At 42.7% G+C, this 6,289-nt stretch overlaps 1 long non-coding RNA gene across 1 annotated transcript in view; it reads left to right on the top strand.

Annotated features, from left to right (window-relative positions):
• Positions 1 to 2,638: 2,638 nt before the first annotated feature.
• LOC112473659 overlaps positions 2,639 to 6,289 on the top strand; it is a 9,051-nt gene continuing 5,400 nt past the window's right edge. The window contains exons 1-2 of the long non-coding RNA XR_003044110.1: positions 2,639 to 3,456; positions 3,642 to 3,792. This is a non-coding gene — a long non-coding RNA (uncharacterized LOC112473659). The remainder of the gene's footprint in view (positions 3,457 to 3,641; positions 3,793 to 6,289) is intronic.

Here is a 6,289-nt window from a genome sequence, read left to right as displayed (position 1 = left end):
GGGTACTTACGTGTCAGTCTGTGTTAAAAGCTTTACATCTATTATCACATTTTTTCTTTCTAGTCACTCTATGAAGTATGTAATATTATTATCCATTTCTTATTAACCACAGAGTCACAGAACTAATGTGTGGCAGAGCCAGGGTTTCAACTCAGGCCTGTATGACCCCAAGGCCTATGCTCACCCACTCTTATAGGGAATGCCCGCTGCACCCAGAAAGCACAAAAACTGCTTCGGATTCCTAGTGGTCAACCTGTGAATAAATGAGTAGCAAGCAGCCCTTGAAGAGCCTTCCAAATTGTTCTAAAAGACACCCAAGCTTACGTCCTCCTTCTTTGCTGTCCCCTTTAATAAAAACAGCAAAGCACTGTCCAAATACTCATTTATTCACTAATTTACTGAATGAATAAATGTTTGTGCTGCCCTTTTCGGTTTATTAAAGTGCTTTAGAGGGCATATTTCACTTAATCCCTACTTTAACCCGGTAGTATTGTTACCACCATTTGACAGATAATGAAATGGAGGATTAGAGAGATTAGAGGACTAGTTCAAGATCCAGGCAATTAATTAACAGAGCCATCATAAGCCCTGGTCTTCTGGTGCCAAATCCTGTATTCTCTCTGTTCCAGCTGACCGGTTTCCTTCTCTGTTTCCTTCACCAGAGGTCCCAACTCCTCCATCTTGCTTTAAAATAATCATTTGTTTGAACTAATTCCTACCTAACTCTAGAGTAACTCCAGTATGTCTGACAGCCCTCAGGTACCATATTTACATTTTCATGAATAGCTTCATCCTAGAATATAGTCAGCGAATGGACAAAAATAAATATATCAAGTCATACACTCGGAATGTAAATGGGCACACACACAAATCTTGGGATCTAATTTTAGAAATAAACGGCCAAAAAGTCCCACACAGCACAGTGAGCATCTGGCCCCGAGGGAGGCTGCCTACACTGTTTTAAACCTCAATTAACCCAGGGAGAGATGTAATCCTGGAATTCTAACTGGCATTTCGCTGTCAGATGCACCAGTTGGGTGAAGAAAAGAATGACTTTTCATCATGTTCTCCTAGAAAAATGCTAATGCCGAGTTTTAAAAAAGGTAAATGTCTCTGAGGAAATAAGTAGGTATTCCAGAAAGGCTGAAATCCTGAAAGGTTTGTCACAGTCTGTGACTTTGGAGTTATGCACTCACAAAACTGACTCCTGCCTGGGAGCCAAGGAAAAGGGGATGGGTAAGTGAACAGTGCCTACTGAACCCAGCCTAGGATTTGGTGTGGTGCAACATAGGGCTTCAAGGCCATCAGAGCATTCCAGGACATCCTGGCCCATCACAGATTCACTGACCTAACCACTATAGGTGGCTATAACCTCCTTCACAATTAAGTAGACTTGTAGTTAGTCTTTCTGACGGCCAATGAGCACAATATAAGTTCCATTATGGCATGGGATCTTGTCTCTTTTGTTCACTGAAATATGCCAACCCCTAAAATGATGCCGGACATAGAGTAAGCATCAATAAATATTTGCTGAATAATGAATAAATGATATGGTGTTGGGATGTATCCTCCTGGATCCAAAGCCTAAAGTGACCCAAGGCCAGAACAGATTTCCATTAACCCAGTCATCTGCTTGCCCATTTTCTCTTCAAAGACATACACTACTGTAGTTCAAGCTCCCTGAGACCAGAGTTGGGGCTGGTACATCTTCTTTCACTGTCTCCCTACGTTACACTAACATGCCCCATAACTGTGCCTCCAATGTTCCACTATCTGCCCACCCCTCACCCTGTAATGGTCTCACTCAGCTTCTAAGAGCCCCCATCACACACTAAGTACTTCACCTCCTCATCCTTTGCAGTGTCAATTGCATGCCTGTTCGTTGCCAGGCACAAAGGGGTGATAAACAAAGGGGTACAATGGTAAGCCACAACCCCTGCCTTCCAGAAGCTCACAACTTATGAGAGAGCCAGACATGTAAACCATGACATACAATGTAATAAGCACTAGAATGGAGGTGCTATCACCAAAGTCACATATTAACAACCCCCAGGCCTAATCTAGCCCATAGGGCAACTTAAATTTTATAATCAGTTGCTAACCTCTAAATATGTGTTGCTTTCACATAAAATTTTAGACTGCCAGCATCTCTTGGAAAGTCAGAAGTTCTGGCAATACCAGGCCTGTATTCCCTCACAGCATCAGTCAGCTCTGACTAGGTAGTGGTTACCTCTTTAGAAAGGACATGTGGACTCCAGTACCCACAATCCCCCCTGCTACTGTGTTCAGAGAATGAGGCCATGGGACGACTGCCAGCTTTTCTGTGCCGGCATGACTGTTATCTTAGAGGAATTATTCTCTGTACCCACAGTTCTACAATAAGTGAGAAAATGAAAGATAAATTGATAGGGCTATGTGGGGAACTCAAGAAGTGAAAGAGAACTTATTTCCTGTAAAAGTGAAAAGTAATCCTATATATCAGGGGTCCCCAACCCCCAGGCTGCAGACCAGTACCGCTCCATGGCCTTTTAGGAACCGGGCTGCACAGCAGGAGGTGAACAGCCAGGGGGCTAGCAAAGCTTCATTTGTATTTGCAGCCGCTCCCCAGTGCTAGCATCGCCGCCTCAGCTCCACCTCAGATCATCAGGCATTAGATTCTCACAGGGGCGCTGTTCCCTGATACCAAAAAGGTTGAGGACCGCTGCTATACATGATATGTAAGTAAAGTATATCTGTGTCTTGTGCCCAGCATGCTGTGCTCATGTACCCACCTGGCCCGTGAGGCTTCTTGGTGAGATCCCCTCATCTTGTTGTAAACCTACTATGGGCCCACGGGCTAGACAATTGAGAAGCCAGGTTTCCTGCTGTCTGAGAACTGTCTTATGGGGCAGACAGACACATAAAATGAAAATTAACATATAATGTGAGATGTTCTATAATAGGTACTGTGGGAACTGAGAGGAAGGAGCCCCACGTCAGCCTGGAGAAGTTAGGAAGAGCTAACAGAGGGGGTTACCCTGAAGCTGACTCTTAAAAAGGGCAAAGTTTTTTCAAAGGAATAGAGAAAGGTGAAAAGAGGCTGAGAAAACTGCCAAAAATAGTGCCCTGGTATTAAAAGTATTGCTCATCACGATTACCCACCCTCCAAAAAGAAGCTGGATAAATTCCCATAATTCCAGGCCACTTGGAGGAAAAGTTTCCAGGAAAGTAAGGCCACTATTAATCCCCTTCCTGCCTGAAAACTGTAGAGAGTGCAGGCTACCACTGACAGCTCATGTCCAGTTGTGTAATCTAACCTTACGTCACCAGCATGCCTCACTGGCATTTATTCAGCAGAAATAAAAACCTGGATTTCGACTGGATTTTGAAACTTCCTAGTCCCCTGCTTCGGCTAATTTAAGGAAGTCATTCACTGAGAATATCAAGCAACACACAGAAACTACTCTGCCATCAAAGGTAAAATGTTTCTTTTTCATTTCTAATTAATAAGACAAATGCCACGGAAGGGAATTCCCAGATTAAGACAGGAAGAAGAGCTAGCATTAAAGAGAAATATGGAATACCAAACCTTTGCTCATAAGTAATCACTAACTGTTAAGAGAGCATTTCTTCAGATGTTTAACACCTACCTCTCCAATCAGAGTTGAAGAATTCTTGCCATTGAAGTGATTCTTAGCTTGAGCTGACTCCTGTTGAGCTCGGCGACCCATCTTGGCCCCCTATAAGGAGAAATGAGGGGCACTGCTCACCCAAATGTCTCTGAGCCACTATGAGGACAAGAATTCTGAGAAGGTAAGGAGTGGATTTATGATGACATGGTGGAGGGTGGGATTTGAGTAACCTGCATATATCTTAGAAAACGCTCCAAACCCTTAAATTAACATGAAGCAACTGACATTAGTTCTATTTGGTAGAATAGGAAATTCATGAGTTAATGATCATAATGTCCTCTTTTAACTGCCATAGATCTTTTCTATCCAAAGAAACACAGCTAGAAATTCCTCTGGAATGGGCAGAGACCTCATGCCACAGCTCAGGGAAGAGTGTGGTAAAGACCCCATGTTCCTGTGCAAGATTTTAGGAAGGCCTAATTTCAAAGCTTGGAGTAAAAATAGTTATCAAAAAGGCATTTTGGGGAAAGAATTCCTAAATTACATGGCGATTGCCACGGGAGAAAAAGATAGCATTTGCTTTGACATATACACTAATTGGACCTCTACTTAGAGACATTAAAGGAAAACTCTTACAAGAATTTGAGACATCAGCTTTGAAAATCAGAACACTTCAAATTCTGAGTCATCAAATGAACAATTTATAAGTGTTTTCCAAAGTCCTCCTGGGAATTTGTATCTCTAAGTATCTCAAGTGCTTAGCATCTTGAATCCTTCTCAGCATATTAACAAAACTTTATTTAGGCAGACTAGTGGGTGTTGAAATACTTATATTGTCATTTGTTGGCTTAAAAAAAATAGCATTACTATAAACACTTTTAAGTCTTATTTGATGCAGCTTCATTTGATTCTCACAATAGGGACTGGGACTGATCACATTTTACAAATGAGGAAACTGAGGCCCAGGAAGGCAATTAAGTAGCAGGCATAAATCTAGGAGCAAAATCTTCTTGTCTTCAAATCTTGAGTTCTTGCCACTCTATCTTGAAAATGTTCCAAGAACTACTGCACCCATGAACTGAGAAGGGTTACGTGGGAGCTGCATAAAAACTCTTTATGGAGTGATTACATTTCAAATTTTAATCAATCCTTTAGGTTTCAGGGATGATGAAAACAATCTTTCTGATAATAAGCAGCTCGTTTTCTTTCCAAGACAAGCAATTCCATTCCTTCACCTGTGGTGGTCCTTTCTCATTTATCACAGCACCAGGGATCTAAATGCGGCATACATGCAGCGGTCGTGCTAAAACAAAAATGCAATGATTTTATCTTTAAGTGATGTTTACAGCAAAAAGGCATTTTGGGTTTCTCCAATAATTATTTTAAGGTTTAAAATTTTTTAGAGACCCTGTATAAATCCACAAGTACAACTGGTTAAAAAAAAAACTACCTGATTTTACAGGTTTTAAATGCATAGTCTGTTTATTGTTCATTTTCCTTCCCTGGAACATAAGCCCCATGAGGACAGGAACTTTTTATTCGATGCTATATCTCCAGCACCAAGGACAATGCCTCATACACAGTAGGAGCTCAATAAATATTTGTTGAAAGAATGAAGAACTACATTCACATCCCTAGGTACCAAACAAGTTCACATATCATTAAGGCCTGAAGACCTAATAGTCCCCTTGGTCAGTCAAGGAACCTGCTTCACCCTAGAACAAGTTGCTCCTGTCCCTCAGATCTCCCTCAGAGAGGTGCTCCGCTCTGACCTTGGAGGACGCTAGGTGCTATCAGGGCACTTCAGAACACTTAGAGATTCCATAGCAGAAACTAAAGACCTGCTATGTGGCTCAATCTTTTAGTAAATGTGATCTTGACGATTTTAAAGGTAAAAAGGCTTGCCGAGGCTGTGGTGGAATTAAAACAAAAATCACTGAACTTGGGTCTTGGATCCAGCTTGGTTATCTACTGACTTTATAACCTTGGGTAAATCACAGCTGCAGAACAGCAGCAGCGAACCTTTTCTAATAATTTAGCAGGCACTAGGCACTGTGTTAAATGCTTTCCATGGAGTATCTCATTTCGTCTTCATCTTCACTGTAACTCTCTAAAGTATATATCGGTATCAACATCTCCATTCTGGAGATAAGAAAACCTAGGTTCCGAAAGGTTAACTTTTTTAAAAAACCCATGCGACAGCTTTATATTCCATTTGACCTCTGGGTTCCGGCACCCAGCCTCTCCTTCACGTTATAAACAAGTCTTGAGATCCTTAACTACAAGCTGAAGTAAAGCTCACCTCCCCATGGAGGTTACAGGCAGGAATGGCCTTCTCCGTCTGCCTGCCTGCTAACTTTCCATGCATAAAACAGTGTGATATTTACGTGAACTTCTGGCATGAAAAGTCCGAAGGGAAAGTTCTAGGTTGGAGTCAAGTGCGACCCTGGCTGGGGCCCCTCCAGTCACCCTCAGAAGGGTCCTTTCTAGGGGAGTTCGCAGTTGGGGTTCCAGAAAGCGGAAAGAAGCTAGGAAATTGCCCACTAGACCCAGAGGCCGGCGAGGGCGGGACCTGTTTTTCTTTTTGAGGATTTTAAAGAAAGCGAACCCCAGGCCAGCAGCAGCGGAGCCCACCGCTGCCCAGGGGGCGGGGCGGAGGAGGCCGCCTCCTCTCCGGG

The sequence above is a fragment of the Pteropus alecto genome, unplaced genomic scaffold (assembly GCF_000325575.1).
Source record: "Pteropus alecto unplaced genomic scaffold, ASM32557v1 scaffold8, whole genome shotgun sequence".
NCBI classification, from domain to species: domain Eukaryota; kingdom Metazoa; phylum Chordata; class Mammalia; order Chiroptera; family Pteropodidae; genus Pteropus; species Pteropus alecto.
The sequence above is the reverse complement of the archived record's forward strand: the minus strand, read 5'-3'. Positions and strand labels throughout refer to the sequence as shown.